Below are 17,207 nucleotides of genomic sequence, written 5' to 3'. Positions count from 1 at the left end.
GTTTTTGCCAACGGCGAGGCTTGCCCAGCATCTGCACCTGGGAAGTGGACTGGTGTCCTCAAAGGACATGATCCATACAAACATTTACCTGGGCTTGAGCTCTGAAACTGCTTCCCAAGGACCTCTATCCCTTACCGAGAATTGACTGCATGTCTGATAGTACGACTGCAGGAAGTTAGGCACATACATTGGCCGGTGTGTGAGAGGCTGTATTTCTGTGTTCACGCGTGTGACTGTGACTGCGCACGCAGACGCTCTTGTGGGTTTCTCTGTGTGCCGCTGACTACGCGTCTTGGTCTCTGTGTGTCACTGTAGCCCTGTGAAGTGGCGTCCAACAGTAAACGCCATAGTTTATACACAACACCCTGTCTAGACCCACAACTGAAAGGAGAAAGCCCCCTGTCAGCTTCCAGAGGACGCATGCAAACTTTAACCCCCAGGGGCTGTTGAAATACTCCACGGACTCCCGCTCTCCCACAGGCACGCCTTCTGACCAGAGCACAAAGACTGGACGAGACCTGCCTCCCGGCCGTGGGTGTGACATCTACGAGCATCTCGAGAACCTGCCAGCTACCAGCACATCTGATGTGCACTTGGGGTCACTCCCAGCATTTTCGGAAGCAAGGGAATGCCCATGGGTGAGCCGACACCGACCTACAGCATTCTCCTGGCAAGATGCAGCCTGAAACCACTCAAGGGGCTAAAGAACATCGAACAAAGTGCAACTTCTTGCCAACTAGGCCTAATCACTTTCCTTTGACCCGTGGGAATGCCCACCACAGGAGGCAGTGGGCTTCAGCAGCCATGACCCATGTTGGAGCCCCACAGCGGGAACTAGGTCACCTTCCCGGCCATGTCTCAGGCAGCTCCCATCCTGCAAGGTTCGCGGCCCTGATCCCTAAGGAACCGCTCAAACGCTCAACAGCCTCGTCCAACGTGCCCTACTCCAGCCAGCAGGGCGACGCGTCCCTACTGGAAGCCACAGACATCTTCCGAACACGGGAACACTGAACACCAGGGAAGAGAGACCGCAAGCCTGTCTGCTTTGAAGATGCTGATCCCACCTGATGCATTCTGGAAATTCTCCACTGCCACAGTGAAACCACTGAGGAACTCAGAGTGATCAAAGGCATGGTCCCCGAGGACCACAGACAGACTTGCAACGGAAGACCTCTGCCATGTGAGGGCACTTGGAAGCCTGAAAGGGAAGAGTGGCTGGCCTTGGCAGCGCACCAGGGATGGCAACAGTGCCCCCTTCTCTGTCCCGCCAACGGACTGCTCTGGATAAAGCTCTGGCTATTCGAAAGGCCTGCATGCCACACGGGCCGGCCGCGTCATGCCCTCCGGCAGAAACATTATCGCTTTGCACATTCCCAAAAGTGGGAAAAGGGCGACCAAAGGGCTTGTTTGCATAACTCACCTACCCCCAAGAAGGCCGGTACAGATGCCTCAGCATGTCCATCTTCTCTATGTCCCGCAAGACACCCGTGGGGAGTCACTCCTCTGGAAACGGGATTGCAACTCTTCACAGGTAACCTACCTCACAGCATCCTCATGAACTGCCAAAGCCATCCCCACCATAGGCAGCTGATGCCAGGCCATCATGTACAAGACACATCCTTGGGAAGCCGAGGCCAGCGCCTGCAACCCAATGATGACAGCCCATCCCACTACATCACACAGGACCTGTCCTCATGATACCTTACCTTTCTCTCCAGGGCAGCAGCCACTACGCAGGCTTAAATGCAGCACTCGATCCTCACCCCACTCCACGATGATCCACTTAGCGCCAACAGTGTGCTGGCAGCTTCAGGGGCAGCAGCGAGGCCTAATCCATCAGCCCCCTTCCGCCATCACCAAACTCCATCCCAACCCCGCCCACTGCTCCAGCCCCATCGGGCACTCAAGAACCTCACCGCACCAAACACGACAACAGAGAGGGCCACAGGCCTGGCCTGAGGCTCCAGGCTCCAACCAGGGAACCTTGCTCATTTTGGCTCCCAAAATCAACCACCGAAGCGGGATGCACAAAGCGTGATCCTGGTCAAAACACACTTCTCCAAGCTGAAAGTTCACTGGGCCCACAACAGCACACACTCCGACTCTGTAGACTAGCAGGAGACCCTGCCCCCTTGCATTCCCTCACGGCCTTTTAGCAGGGACCGCGGATTCATAGATGACCCAGCTTATGGGCAGACACGGTCGACCCTCAGACAGAAGCCCCTCCAATACTGGAGTCCTTGGTGGTGTTTGCGTGCATGTCGGCAGGGGACACTGGCCTTCACTCCTAACAGTCCCCTACACCCGAGAGAGGAAACGTGCTGAACCTCAGTTTCGATAAGGATACGGTAGAGTGTTCTCACCCATGTTGTTCAGAGTTTCCAAGGAATGCATACAAGGGTGTCATCATCGATCCAAGCACATGCTGGGATGCTGCAGAACACAACCGGGCAGTGCGCCGGGCTCTGCAGGGGAGTCATGAGCCTGGGGTACCCCAAAAGCCTGGAGAATCCACAGCCCTTAGGCCACTCAACAAGACGAACAATCAAGCCACTCTTGCAGCCATTGGGCCCATGTCAGGAAAACCTAATATCTAATGGCACATCTTGGGGTGGTTGAATACCTACCATCCTGAGTTATCTGCGACCATGCTCGGGAACATGGCCCCGCCTCACTTTTTACAGTTCTTCTTAGCACCTCCAGTCATCAGAGCACACGAAGATCTTCTTGTTTTTGCCAACGGCGAGGCTTGCCCAGCATCTGCACCTGGGAAGTGGACTGGTGTCCTCAAAGGACATGATCCATACAAACATTTACCTGGGCTTGAGCTCTGAAACTGCTTCCAAAGGACCTCTATCCCTTACCGAGAATTGACTGCATGTCTGATAGTACGACTGCAGGAAGTTAGGCACATACATTGGCCGGTGTGTGAGAGGCTGTATTTCTGTGTTCACGCGTGTGACTGTGACTGCGCACGCAGACGCTCTTGTGGGTTTCTCTGTGTGCCGCTGACTACGCGTCTTGGTCTCTGTGTGTCACTGTAGCCCTGTGAAGTGGCGTCCAACAGTAAACGCCATAGTTTATACACAACACCCTGTCTAGACCCACAACTGAAAGGAGAAAGCCCCCTGTCAGCTTCCAGAGGACGCATGCAAACTTTAACCCCCAGGGGCTGTTGAAATACTCCACGGACTCCCGCTCTCCCACAGGCACGCCTTCTGACCAGAGCACAAAGACTGGGCGAGACCTGCCTCCCGGCCGTGGGTGTGACATCTACGAGCATCTCGAGAACCTGCCAGCTACCAGCACATCTGATGTGCACTTGGGGTCACTCCCAGCACTTTCGGAAGCAAGGGAATGCCCATGGGTGAGCCGACACCGACCTACAGCATTCTCCTGGGAAGATGCAGCCTGAAACCACTCAAGGGGCTAAAGAACATCGAACAAAGTGCAACTTCTTGCCAACTAGGCCTAATCACTTTCCTTTGACCCATGGGAATGCCCACCACAGGAAGCAGTGGGCTTCAGCAGCCATGACCCATGTTGGAACCCCACAGCGGAAACTAGGCCACCTTCCCGGCCATGTCTCAAGCAGCTCCCATCCTGCAAGGTTCGCGGCCCTGACCCCTAAAGAACCGCTCAAACGCTCAACAGCCTCCTCCAACGTGCCCTACTCCAGCCAGCAGGGTGACGCGTCCCTACTGGAAGCCACAGACATCTTCCGAACACGGGAACACTGAACACCAGGGAAGACAGACCGCAAGCCTGTCTGCTTTGAAGATGCTGATCCCACCTGATGCATCCTGGAAATTCTCCACTGCCACAGTGACACCACTGAGGAACTCAGAGTGATCAAAGGCATGGTCCACGAGGACCACAGACAGACTTGCAACGGAAGACCCCTGCCATGTGAGGGGACTTGGAAGCCTGAAAGGGAAGAGTGGCTGGCCTTGGCAGCGCACCAGGGATGGCAACAGTGCCCCCTTCTCTGCCCCGCCAACGAACTGCTCTGGATAAAGCTCTGGCTATTCGAAAGGCCTGCATGCCATACGGGCCGGCCGCGTCATGCCCTCCGGCAGAAACACTATCGCTTTGCACATTCCCAAAAGTGGGAAAAGAGCGACCCAAGGGCTTGTTTGCATAACTCACCTACCCCCAAGAAGGCCGGCACAGATGCCTCAGCATGTCCATCTTCTCTATGTCCCGCAAGACACCCGTGGGGAGTCACTCCTCTGGAAACGGGATTGCAACTCTTCACAGGTAACCTACCTCACTGCGTCCTCATGAACTGCCAAAGCCATCCCCACCATAGGCAGCTGATTCCAGGCCATCACGAACAAGACACATCCTTGAGAAGCCGAGGACAGCGCCTGCAACCCAATGATGACAGCCCATCCCACGACATCACACAGGAGCTGTCCTCATGATACCTTACCTTTCTCTCCAGGGCAGCAGCCACTACGCAGGCTTAAATGCAGCACTCGATCCTCACCCCACTCCACGATGATCCACTTAGCACCAACAGTGTGCTGGCAGCTTCAGAGGCAGCAGCGAGGCCTAATCCATCAGCCCCCTTCCACCATCACCAAACTCCATCCCACCCCCGCCCACTGCTCCAGCCCCACCGGGCACTCAAGAACCTCACCGCACCAAACACGACAACAGAGAGGGCCACAGGCCTGGCCTGAGGCTCCAGGCTCCAACCAGGGAACCTTGCTCATTTTGGCTTCCAAAATCAACCACCGAAGCGGCATGCACAAAGCGTGATCCTGGTCAAAACACACTTCTCCAAGCTGAAAGCTCACTGGGCCCACACCAGCACACACTCCGATTCTGAAGACTAGCAGGAGAGCCTGCCCCCTTGCATTCTCTCACGGCCTTTTAGCAGGGACCGCGGATTCATAGATGACCCAGCTTATGGGCAGACACGGTCGACCCTCAGTCAGGAGCCCCTCCAATACTGGAGTCCTTGGTGGTGTTTGCGTGCATGTCGGCAGGGGACACTGGCCTTCACTCCTAACAGTCCCCTACACCCGAGAGAGGAAACGTGCTGAACCTCAGTTTCGATAAGGATACGGTAGAGTGTTCTCACCCATTTTGTTCAGAGTTTCCAAGGAATGCATACAAGGGTGTCATCATCGATCCAAGCACATGCTGGGATGCTGCAGAACACAACCGGGCAGTGCGCCGGGCTCTGCAGGGGAGTCATGAGCCTGGGGTACCACAAAAGCCTGGAGAATCCACAGCCCTCAGGCCCCTCAACAAGACGAACAATCAAGCCACTCTTGCAGCCATTGGGCCCATCTCAGGAAAACCTAATATCTAATGGCACATCTTGGGGTGCTTGAATACATACCATCCTGAGGTATCCTCGACCATGTTCGGGAACACGGCCCCACCTCACTTTTTCCAGTTCTTCTTAGCACCTCCAGTCATCAGAGCACACGAAGATCTTCTTGTTTTGCCGACGGCGAGGCTTGCCCAGCAACTGCACCTGGGAAGTGGACTGGTGTCCTCAAAGGACATGATCCATAGAAACATTTACCTGGGCTTGAGCTCTGAAACTGCTTCCTAAGAACCTCTATCCCTTACCGAGAATTGACTGCATGTCTGATAGTACGACTGCAGGAAGTTAGGCACATACATTGGCCGGTGTGTGAGAGGCTGTATTTCTGTGTTCACGCGTGTGACTGTCACTGCGCACGCAGACGCTCTTGTGGGTTTCTCTGTGTGCCGCTGATTATGCGTCTTGGTCTCTGTGTGTCCCTGTAGCCCTGTGAAGAGGCGTCCAATAGTAAACGCCATAGTTTATACACAACACCCTGTCTAGACCCACAACTGAAAGGAGAAAGCCCCCTGTCAGCTTCCAGAGGCCGCATGCAAACTTTAACCCCCAGGGGTTCTTGAAATACTCCACGGACTCCAGCTCTCCCACAGCCACGCCTTCTGACCACAGCACAAAGACTGGACGAGACCTGCCTCCCGGCCGTGGGTGTGACATCTATGAGAAACTCGAGAACCTGCCAGCTACCAGCACATCTGATGTGCACTTGGGGTCACTCCCAGCACTTTCGGAAGCAAGGGAACTCCCATGGGTGACCCGACACCGACCTACAGCATTCTCCTGGCAAGATGCAGCCTGAAACCACTCAAGGGGCTAAAGAACATCGAACAAAGTGCAACTTCTTGCCAACTAGGCCTAATCACTTTCCTTTGACCCCTGGGAATGCCCACCACAGGAAGCAGTGGGCTTCAGCAGCCATGACCCATGTGGGAACCCCACAGCGGAAACTAGGCCACCTTCCCGGCCATGTCTCAGGCAGCTCCCATCCTGCAAGGTTCGCGGCCCTGACCCCTAAGGAACCGCTCAAACGCTCAACAGCCTCGTCCAACGTGCCCTACTCCAGCCAGCAGGCGACGCGTCCCTACTGGAAGCCACAGACATCTTCCGAACACGGGAACACTGAACACCAGGGAAGACAGACCGCGAGCCTGTCTGCTTTGAAGATGCTGATCCCAACTGATGCATCCTGGAAATTCTCCACTGCCACAGTGACCCCACTGAGGAACTCAGAGTGATCAAAGGCATGATCCCCGAGGACCACAGACAGACTTGCAACGGAAGACCTCTGCCATGTGAGGGCACTTGGAAGACTGAAAGGGAACCGTGGCTGGCCTTGACAGTGCACCAGGGTTGGAAACAGTGCCCCCTTCTCTGCCCCGCCAACGGACTGCTCTGGATAAAGTTCTGGCTATTCGAAAGGCCTGCATGCCATACGGGCCGGCCGCGTCATGCCCTCCGGCAGAAACACTATCGCTTTGCACATTCCCAAAAGTGGGAAAAGAGCGACCCAAGGGCTTGTTTGCATAACTCACCTACCCCCAAGAAGGCCGGCACAGATGCCTCAGCATGTCCATCTTCTCTATGTCCCGCAAGACACCCGTGGGCAGTCACTCCTCTGGAAACGGGATTTCAACCCTTCACAGGTAACCTACCTCACTGCATCCTCATGAACTGCCAAAGCCATCCCCACCATAGGCAGCTGATGCCAGGCCACCACGAACAATACACATTCTTGGGAAGCCGAGGCCAACGCCTGCAACCCAATGATGACAGCCCATCCCACGACATCACACAGGACCTGTCCTCATGATACCTTACCTTTCTCTCCAGGGCAGCAGCCACTACGCAGGCTTAAATGCAGCACTAGATCCTCACCCCATTCCACGATGATCCACTTAGCACTATCAGTGTGCTGGCAGCTTCAGGGGCAGCAGCGAGGCCTGATTCATCAGCCCCCTTCCGCCATCAGCAAACTCCATCCCACTCCCGCCCACTGCTCCAGCCCCACCGGGCACTCAAGAACCTCACCGCACCAAACACAACAACAGAGAGGGCCACAGGCCTGGCCTGAGGCTCCAGGCTCCAACCAGGGAACCTTGCTCATTTTGGCTTCCAAAATCAACCACCGAAGCGGCATGCACAAAGCGTGATCCTGGTCAAAACACACTTCTCCAAGCTGAAAGCTCACTGGGCCCACACCAGCACACACTCCGATTCTGAAGACTAGCAGGAGAGCCTGCCCCCTTGCATTCCCTCACGGCCTTTTAGCAGGGACCGCGGATTCATAGATGACCCAGTTTATGGGCAGACACGGTCGACCCTCAGACAGGAGCCCCTCCAATACTGGAGTCCGTGGTGGTGTTTGCGTGCATGTCGGCAGGGGACACTGGCCTTCACTCCTAACAGTCCCCTACACCCAGGAGAGGAAACGTGCTGAACCTCAGTTTCGATAAAGATACGGGAGAGTGTTCTCACCCATTTTGTTCAGAGTTTCCAAGGAATGCATATAAGGGTGTCATCATCGATCCAAGCACATGCTGGGATGCTTCAGAAAACAACCGGGCAGTGCGCCGGGCTATGCAGGGGAGTCATGAGCCTGGGGTACCCCAAAATCCTGGAGCATCCACAGCCCTCAGGCCACGCAACAAGACAAACAATCAAGCCACTCTTACAGCCATTGGGCCTATCTGAGGAAAACCTCATATCTAATGGCACATCCTGGGGTGGTTGAATACCTACCATCCTGAGTTATCTGCGACCATGCTCGGGAACATGGCCCCGCCTCACTTTTTCCAGTTCTTCTTAGCACCTCCAGTCATCAGAGCACACGAAGATCTTCTTGTTTTTGCCGACGGCGAGGCTTGCCCAGCAACTGCACCTGGGAAGTGGACTGGTGTCCTCAAAGGACATGATCCATACAAACATTTACCTGGGCTTCAGCTCTGAAACTGCTTCCCAAGGACCTCTATCCCTTACCGAGAATTGACTGCATGTCTGATAGTACGACTGCAGGAAGTTAGGCACATACATTGGCCGGTGTGTGAGAGGCTGTATTTCTGTGTTAACGAGTGTGACTGTGACTGCGCACGCAGACGCTCTTGAGGGTTTCTCTGTGTGCCGCTGACTACGCGTCTTGGTCTCTGTGTGTCCCTGTAGCCCTGTGAAGAGGCGTCCAACAGTAAACGCCATAGTTTATACACAACACCCTGTCTAGACCCACAACTGAAAGGAGAAAGCCCCCTTTCAGCTTCCAGAGGCCGCATGCAAACTTTAAACCCCAGGGGCTGTTGAAATACTCCACGGACTCCCGCTCTCCCACAGCCACGCCTTCTGACCAGAGCACAAAGACTGGACAAGACCTGCCTCCCGGCAGTGGGTGTGACATCTACGTGCAACTCTAGAACCTGCCAGCTACTAGCACATCTGATGTGCACTTGGGGTCACTCCCAGCACTTTCGGAAGCAAGGGAACTCCCATGGGTGACCCGACAACGACCTACAGCATTCTACTGGCAAGATGCAGCCTGAAAACACTCAATGGGCTAAAGAATATCGAACAAAGTGCAACTTCTTGCCAACTAGGCCTAATCACTTTCCTTTGACCCGTGGGAATGCCCACCACAGGAGGCAGTGGGCTTCAGCAGCCATGACCCATGTTGGAGCCCCACAGCGGGAACTAGGTCACCTTCCCGGCCATGTCTCAGGCAGCTCCCATCCTGCAAGGTTCGCGGCCCTGATCCCTAAGGAACCGCTCAAACGCTCAACAGCCTCGTCCAACGTGCCCTACTCCAGCCAGCAGGGCGACGCGTCCCTACTGGAAGCCACAGACATCTTCCGAACACGGGAACACTGAACACCAGGGAAGAGTGACCGCAAGCCTGTCTGCTTTGAAGATGCTGATCCCACCTGATGCATCCTGGAAATTCTCCACTGCCACAGTGACACCACTGAGGAACTCAGAGTGATCAAAGGCATGGTCCCCGAGGACCACAGACAGACTTGCAACGGAAGACCTCTGCCATGTGAGGGCACTTGGAAGCCTGAAAGGGAAGAGTGGCTGGCCTTGGCAGCGCACCAGGGATGGCAACAGTGCCCCCTTCTCTGTCCCGCCAACGGACTGCTCTGGATAAAGCTCTGGCTATTCGAAAGGCCTGCATGCCACACGGGCCGGCTGCGACATGCCCACTGGCAGAAACATTATCGCTTTGCACATTCCCAAAAGTGGGAAAAGGGCGACCAAAGGGCTTGTTTGCATAACTCACCTACCCCCAAGAAGGCCGGTACAGATGCCTCAGCATGTCCATCTTCTCTATGTCCCGCAAGACACCCGTGGGGAGTCACTCCTCTGGAAACGGGATTGCAACTCTTCACAGGTAACCTACCTCACAGCATCCTCATGAACTGCCAAAGCCATCCCCACCATAGGCAGCTGATGCCAGGCCATCATGTACAAGACACATCCTTGGGAAGCCGAGGCCAGCGCCTTCAACACAATGATGACAGCCCATCCCACTACATCACACAGGACCTGTCCTCATGATACCTTACCTTTCTCTCCAGGGCAGCAGCCACTACGCAGGCTTAAATGCAGCACTCGATCCTCACGCCAATCCACGATGATCCACTTAGCGCCAACAGTGTGCTGGCAGCTTCAGGGGCAGCAGCGAGGCCTAATCCATCAGCCCCCTTCCGCCATCACCAAACTCCATCCCACCCCCGCCCACTGCTCCAGCCCCATCGGGCACTCAAGAACCTCACCGCACCAAACACGACAACACAGAGGGCCACAGGCCTGGCCTGAGGCTCCAGGCTCCAACCAGGGAACCTTGCTCATTTTGGCTCCCAAAATCAACCACCGAAGCGGGATGCACAAAGCGTGATCCTGGTCAAAACACACTTCTCCAAGCTGAAAGTTCACTGGGCCCACAACAGCACACACTCCGACTCTGTAGACTAGCAGGAGAGCCTGCCCCCTTGCATTCCCTCACGGCCTTTTAGCAGGGACCGCGGATTCATAGATGACCCAGCTTATGGGCAGACACGGTCGACCCTCAGACAGAAGCCCCTCCAATACTGGAGTCCTTGGTGGTGTTTGCGTGCATGTCGGCAGGGGACACTGGCCTTCACTCCTAACAGTCCCCTACACCCGAGAGAGGAAACGTACTGAACCTCAGTTTCGATAAGGATACGGTAGAGTGTTCTCACCCATGTTGTTCAGAGTTTCCAAGGAATGCATACAAGTGTGTCATCATCGATCCAAGCACATGCTGGGATGCTGCAGAACACAACCGGGCAGTGCGCCGGGCTCTGCAGGGGAGTCATGAGCCTGGGGTACCCCAAAAACCTGGAGAATCCACAGCCCTTAGGCCACTCAACAAGACGAACAATCAAGCCACTCTTGCAGCCATTGGGCCCATGTCAGGAAAACCTAATATCTAATGGCACATCTTGGGGTGGTTGAATACCTACCATCCTGAGTTATCTGCGACCATGCTCGGGAACATGGCCCCGCCTCACTTTTTACAGTTCTTCTTAGCACCTCCAGTCATCAGAGCACACGAAGATCTTCTTGTTTTTGCCAACGGCGAGGCTTGCCCAGCAACTGCACCTGGGAAGTAGACTTGTGTCCTCAAAGGACATGATCCATACAAACATTTACCTGGGCTTGAGCTCTGAAACTGCTTCCAAAGGACCTCTATCCCTTACCGAGAATTGACTGCATGTCTGATAGTACGACTGCAGGAAGTTAGGCACATACATTGGCCGGTGTGTGAGAGGCTGTATTTCTGTGTTCACGCGTGTGACTGTGACTGCGCACGCAGACGCTCTTGTGGGTTTCTCTGTGTGCCGCTGACTACGCGTCTTGGTCTCTGTGTGTCACTGTAGCCCTGTGAAGTGGCGTCCAACAGTAAACGCCATAGTTTATACAAAACACCCTGTCTAGACCCACAACTGAAAGGAGAAAGCCCCCTGTCAGCATCCAGAGGCCGCATGCAAACTTTAACCCCCAGGGGCTGTTGAAATACTCCACGGACTCCCGCTCTCCCACAGGCACGCCTTCTGACCAGAGCACAAAGACTGGACGAGACCTGCCTCCCGGCCGTGGGTGTGACATCTACGAGCATCTCGAGAACCTGCCAGCTACCAGCACATCTGATGTGCACTTGGGGTCACTCCCAGCACTTTCGGAAGCAAGGGAATGCCCATGGGTGAGCCGACACCGACCTACAGCATTCTCCTGGCAAGATGCAGCCTGAAACCACTCAAGGGGCTAAAGAACATCGAACAAAGTGCAACTTCTTGCCAACTAGGCCTAATCACTTTCCTTTGACCCATGGGAATGCCCACCACAGGAAGCACTGGGCTTCAGCAGCCATGACCCATGTTGGAACCCCACAGCGGAAACTAGGCCACCTTCCCGGCCATGTCTCAAGCAGCTCCCATCCTGCAAGGTTCGCGGCCCTGACCCCTAAAGAACCGCTCAAACGCTCAACAGCCTCCTCCAACGTGCCCTACTCCAGCCAGCAGGGTGACGCGTCCCTACTGGAAGCCACAGACATCTTCCGAACACGGGAACACTGAACACCAGGGAAGACAGACCGCAAGCCTGTCTGCTTTGAAGATGCTGATCCCACCTGATGCATCCTGGAAATTCTCCACTGCCACAGTGACACCACTGAGGAACTCAGAGTGATCAAAGGCATGGTCCACGAGGACCACAGACAGACTTGCAACGGAAGACCCCTGCCATGTGAGGGGACTTGGAAGCCTGAAAGGGAAGAGTGGCTGGCCTTGGCAGCGCACCAGGGATGGCAACAGTGCCCCCTTCTCTGCCCCGCCAACGAACTGCTCTGGATAAAGCTCTGGCTATTCGAAAGGCCTGCATGCCATACGGGCCGGCCGCGTCATGCCCTCCGGCAGAAACACTGTCGCTTTGCACATTCCCAAAAGTGGGAAAAGAGCGACCCAAGGGCTTGTTTGCATAACTCACCTACCCCCAAGTAGGCCGGCACAGATGCCTCAGCATGTCCATCTTCTCTATGTCCCGCAAGACACCCGTGGGGAGTCACTCCTCTGGAAACGGGATTGCAACTCTTCACAGGTAACCTACCTCACTGCGTCCTCATGAACTGCCAAAGCCATCCCCACCATAGGCAGCTGATGCCAGGCCATCACGAACAAGACACATTCTTGGGAAGCCGAGGCCAACGCCTGCAACCCAATGATGACAGCCCATCCCACGACATCACACAGGACCTGTCCTCATGATACCTTACCTTTCTCTCCAGGGCAGCAGCCACTACGCAGGCTTAAATGCAGCACTCGATCCTCACCCCACTCCACGATGATCCACTTAGCACTATCAGTGTGCTGGCAGCTTCAGGGGCAGCAGCGAGGCCTGATTCATCAGCCCCCTTCCGCCATCACCAAACTCCATCCCACGCCCGCCCACTGCTCCAGCCCCACCGGGCACTCAAGAACCTCACCGCACCAAACACGACAACAGAGAGGGCCACAGGCCTGGCCTGAGGCTCCAGGCTCCAACCAGGGAACCTTGCTCATTTTGGCTTCCAAAATCAACCACCGAAGCGGCATGCACAAAGCGTGATCCTGGTCAAAACACACTTCTCCAAGCTGAAAGCTCACTGGGCCCACACCAGCACACACTCCGACTCTGAAGACTAGCAGGAGAGCCTGCCCCCTTGCATTCCCTCACGGCCTTTTAGCAGGGACCGCGGATTCATAGATGACCCAGCTTATGGGCAGACACGGTCGACCCTCAGTCAGGAGCCCCTCCAATACTGGAGTCCTTGGTGGTGTTTGCGTGCATGTCGGCAGGGGACACTGGCCTTCACTCCTAACAGTCCCCTACACCCGAGAGAGGAAACGTGCTGAACCTCAGTTTCGATAAGGATACGGTAGAGTGTTCTCACCCATTTTGTTCAGAGTTTCCAAGGAATGAATACAAGGGTGTCATCATCGATCCAAGCACATGCTGGGATGCTGCAGAACACAACCGTGCAGTGCGCCGGGCTCTGCAGGGGAGTCATGAGCCTGGGGTACCACAAAAGCCTGGAGAATCCACAGCCCTCAGGCCCCTCAACAAGACGAACAATCAAGCCACTCTTGCAGCCTTTGGGCCCATCTGAGGAAAACCTAATATCTAATAGCACATCTTGGGGTGCTTGAATACATACCATCCTGAGGTATCCTCGACCATGTTCGGGAACACGGCCCCACCTCACTTTTTCCAGTTCTTCTTAGCACCTCCAGTCATCAGAGCACACGAAGATCTTCTTGTTTTTGCCGACGGCGAGGCTTGCCCAGCAACTGCACCTGGGAAGTGGACTGGTGTCCTCAAAGGACATGATCCATACAAACATTTACCTGGGCTTGAGCTCTGAAACTGCTTCCCAAGAACCTCTATCCCTTACCGAGAATTGACTGCATGTCTGATAGTACGACTGCAGGAAGTTAGGCACATACATTGGCCGGTGTGTGAGAGGCTGTATTTCTGTGTTCACGCGTGTGACTGTGACTGCGCACGCAGACGCTCTTGTGGGTTTCTCTGTGTGCCGCTGACTACGCGTCTTGGTCTCTGTGTGTCCCTGTAGCCCTGTGAAGAGGCGTCCAACAGTAAACGTCATAGTTTATACACAACACCCTGTCTAGACCCACAACTGAAAGGAGAAAGCCCCCTGTCAGCTTCCAGAGGCCGCATGCAAACTTTAAACCCCAGGGGTTGTTGAAATACTCCACGGACTCCAGCTCTCCCACAGCCACGCCTTCTGACCACAGCACAAAGACTGGACGAGACCTGCCTCCCGGGCGTGGGTGTGACATCTATGAGAAACTCGAGAACCTGCCAGCTACCAGCACATCTGATGTGCACTTGGGGTCACTCCGAGCACTTTCGGAAGCAAGGGAACTCCCATGGGTGACCCGACACCGACCTACAGCATTCTCCAGGCAAGATGCAGCCTGAAACCACTCAAGGGGCTAAAGAACTTCGAACAAAGTGCAACTTCTTGCCAACTAGGCCTAATCACTTTCCTTTGACCCCTGGGAATGCTTACCACAGGAAGCAGTGGGCTTCAGCAGCCATGACCCATGTGGGAACCCCACAGCGGAAACTAGGCCACCTTCCCGGCCATGTCTCAGGCAGCTCCCATCCTGCAAGGTTCGCGGCCCTGACCCCTAAGGAACCGCTCAAACGCTCAACAGCCTCGTCCAACGTGCCCTACTCCAGCCAGCAGGCGACGCGTCCCTACTGGAAGCCACAGACATCTTCCAAACACGGGAACACTGAACACCAGGGAAGACAGACGGCAAGCCTGTCTCCTTTGAAGATGCTGATCCCACCTGATGCATCCTGGAAATTCTCCACTGCCACAGTGACACCACTGAGGAACTCAGAGTGATCAAAGGCATGGTCCCCGAGGACCACAGACAGACTTGCAACGGAAGACCTCTGCCATGTGAGGGCACTTGGAAGCCTGAAAGGGAAGAGTGGCTGGCCTTGGCAGCGCACCAGGGATGGCAACAGTGCCCCCTTCTCTGTCCCGCCAACGGACTGCTCTGGATAAAGCTCTGGCTATTCAAAAGGCCTGCATGCCACACGGGCCGGACGCGTCATGCCCACCGGCAGAAACATTATCGCTTTGCACATTCCCAAAAGTGGGAAAAGGGCGACCAAAGGGCTTGTTTGCATAACTCACCTACCCCCAAGAAGGCCGGTACAGATGCCTCAGCATGTCCATCTTCTCTATGTCCCGCAAGACACCCGTGGGGAGTCACTCCTCTGGAAACGGGATTGCAACTCTTCACAGGTAACCTACCTCACAGCATCCTCATGAACTGCCAAAGCCATCCCCACCATAGGCAGCTGATGCCAGGCCATCATGTACAAGACACATCCTTGGGAAGCCGAGGCCAGCGCCTGCAACACAATGATGACAGCCCATCCCACTACATCACACAGGACCTGTCCTCATGATACCTTACCTTTCTCTCCAGGGCAGCAGCCACTACGCAGGCTTAAATGCAGCACTCGATCCTCACCCCACTCCACGATGATCCACTTAGCACTATCATTGTGCTGGCAGCATCAGGGGCAGCAGCGAGGCCTAATCCATCAGCCCCCTTCCGCCATCACCAAACTCCATCCCACGCCCGCCCACTGCTCGAGCCCCACCGGGCACTCAAGAACCTCACCGCACCAAACACAACAACAGAGAGGGCCACAGGCCTGGCCTGAGGCTCCAGGCTCCAACCATGGAACCTTGCTCATTTTGGCTTCCAAAATCAACCACCGAAGCGGCATGCACAAAGCTTGATCCTGGTCAAAACACACTTCTCCAAGTTGAAAGCTCACTGGGCCCACACCAGCACACACTCCGACTCTGAAGACTAGCAGGAGAGCCTGCCCCCTTGCATTCCCTCACGGCCTTTTAGCAGGGACCGCGGATTCATAGATGACCCAGCTTATGGGCAGACACGGTCGACCCTCAGTCAGGAGCCCCTCCAATACTGGAGTCCTTGGTGGTGTTTGCGTCCATGTCGGCAGGGGACACGGGCCTTCACTCCTAACAGTCCCCTACACCCGAGAGAGGAAACGTGCTGAACCTCAGTTTCGATACGGATACGGTAGAGTGTTCTCACCCATTTTGTTCAGAGTTTCCAAGGAATGCATACAAGGGTGTCATCATCGATCCAAGCACATGCTGCGATGCTGCAGAACACAACCGTGCAGTGCGCCGGGCTCTGCAGGGGAGTCATGAGCCTGGGGTACCCCAAAATCCTGGAGCATCCACAGCCCTCAGGCCACTCAACAAGACGAACAATCAAGCCACTCTTGCAGCCATTGGGCCCATCTCAGGAAAACTTAATATCTAATGGCACATCTTGGGGTGGTTGAATACCTACCATCCTGAGTTATCCGCGACCATGCTCGGGAACATGGCCCCGCCTCACTTTTTCCAGTTCTTCTTAGCACCTCCAGTCATCAGAGCACACGAAGATCTTCTTGTTTTTGCCGACGGCGAGGCTTGCCCAGCAACTGCACCTGGGAAGTGGACTGGTGTCCTCAAAGGACATGATCCATACAAACATTTACCTGGGCTTGAGCTCTGAAACTGCTTCCCAAGGACCTCTATCCCTTACCGAGAATTGACTGCATGTCTGATAGTACGACTGAAGGAAGTTAGGCACATACATTGTCCGGTGTGTGAGAGGCTGTATTTCTGTGTTCACGCGTGTGACTGTGACTGCGCACGCAGACGCTCTTGTGGGTTTCTCTGTGTGCCGCTGACTACGCGTCTTGGTCTCTGTGTGTCCCTGTAGCCCTGTGAAGAGGCGTCCAACAGTAAACGCAATAGTTTATACACAACACCCTGTCTAGACCCACAACTGAAAGGAGAAAGCCCCCTTTCAGCTTCCAGAGGCCACATGCAAACTTTAAACCCCAGGGGCTGTTGAAATACTCCAGGGACTCCCGCTCTCCCACAGCCACGCCTTCTGACCAGAGCACAAAGACTGGACAAGACCTGCCTCCCGGCCGTGGGTGTGACATCTACGTGCAACTCGAGAACCTGCCAGCTACCAGCACATCTGATGTGCACTTGGGGTCACTCCCAGCACTTTCGGAAGCAAGGGAACTCCCATGGGTGACCCGACACCGACCTACAGCATTCTACTGGCAAGATGCAACCTGAAAACACTCAATGGGCTAAAGAATATCGAACAAAGTGCAACTTCTTGCCAACTAGGCCTAATCACTTTCCTTTGACCCGTGGGAATGCCCACCACAGGAGGCAGTGGGCTTCAGCAGCCATGACCCATGTTGGAGCCCCACAGCGGAAACT

The 17,207-nt window shown here is 55.1% G+C and overlaps 6 non-coding genes across 6 annotated transcripts; all 6 read right to left on the bottom strand.

Annotated features, from left to right (window-relative positions):
- Positions 1–2,323: 2,323 nt before the first annotated feature.
- Positions 2,324–2,416, bottom strand: LOC137777236 (small nucleolar RNA SNORD116). Its single transcript, XR_011076473.1, has one exon. It is a non-coding gene; the product is annotated as a small nucleolar RNA SNORD116 (small nucleolar RNA).
- Positions 2,417–5,052: 2,636 nt separating this feature from the next.
- On the bottom strand, positions 5,053–5,145 carry LOC137776489 (small nucleolar RNA SNORD116). The gene has a single exon (XR_011076232.1). It is a non-coding gene; the product is annotated as a small nucleolar RNA SNORD116 (small nucleolar RNA).
- A 2,634-nt stretch (positions 5,146–7,779) lies between these two features.
- LOC137776608 (small nucleolar RNA SNORD116) lies at positions 7,780–7,872 on the bottom strand. The gene has a single exon (XR_011076269.1). It is a non-coding gene; the product is annotated as a small nucleolar RNA SNORD116 (small nucleolar RNA).
- A 2,636-nt stretch (positions 7,873–10,508) lies between these two features.
- On the bottom strand, positions 10,509–10,601 carry LOC137777665 (small nucleolar RNA SNORD116). Its single transcript, XR_011076587.1, has one exon. It is a non-coding gene; the product is annotated as a small nucleolar RNA SNORD116 (small nucleolar RNA).
- Positions 10,602–13,237: 2,636 nt separating this feature from the next.
- On the bottom strand, positions 13,238–13,330 carry LOC137776914 (small nucleolar RNA SNORD116). Its single transcript, XR_011076353.1, has one exon. It is a non-coding gene; the product is annotated as a small nucleolar RNA SNORD116 (small nucleolar RNA).
- Positions 13,331–15,965: 2,635 nt separating this feature from the next.
- LOC137777192 (small nucleolar RNA SNORD116) lies at positions 15,966–16,058 on the bottom strand. The gene has a single exon (XR_011076456.1). It is a non-coding gene; the product is annotated as a small nucleolar RNA SNORD116 (small nucleolar RNA).
- Positions 16,059–17,207: the final 1,149 nt, after the last annotated feature.

This window comes from Eschrichtius robustus, chromosome 1 (assembly GCF_028021215.1).
Source record: "Eschrichtius robustus isolate mEscRob2 chromosome 1, mEscRob2.pri, whole genome shotgun sequence".
Classification (NCBI taxonomy): Eukaryota; Metazoa; Chordata; class Mammalia; order Artiodactyla; family Eschrichtiidae; genus Eschrichtius; species Eschrichtius robustus.
This window is presented reverse-complemented; position numbering and strand designations above follow the sequence as displayed.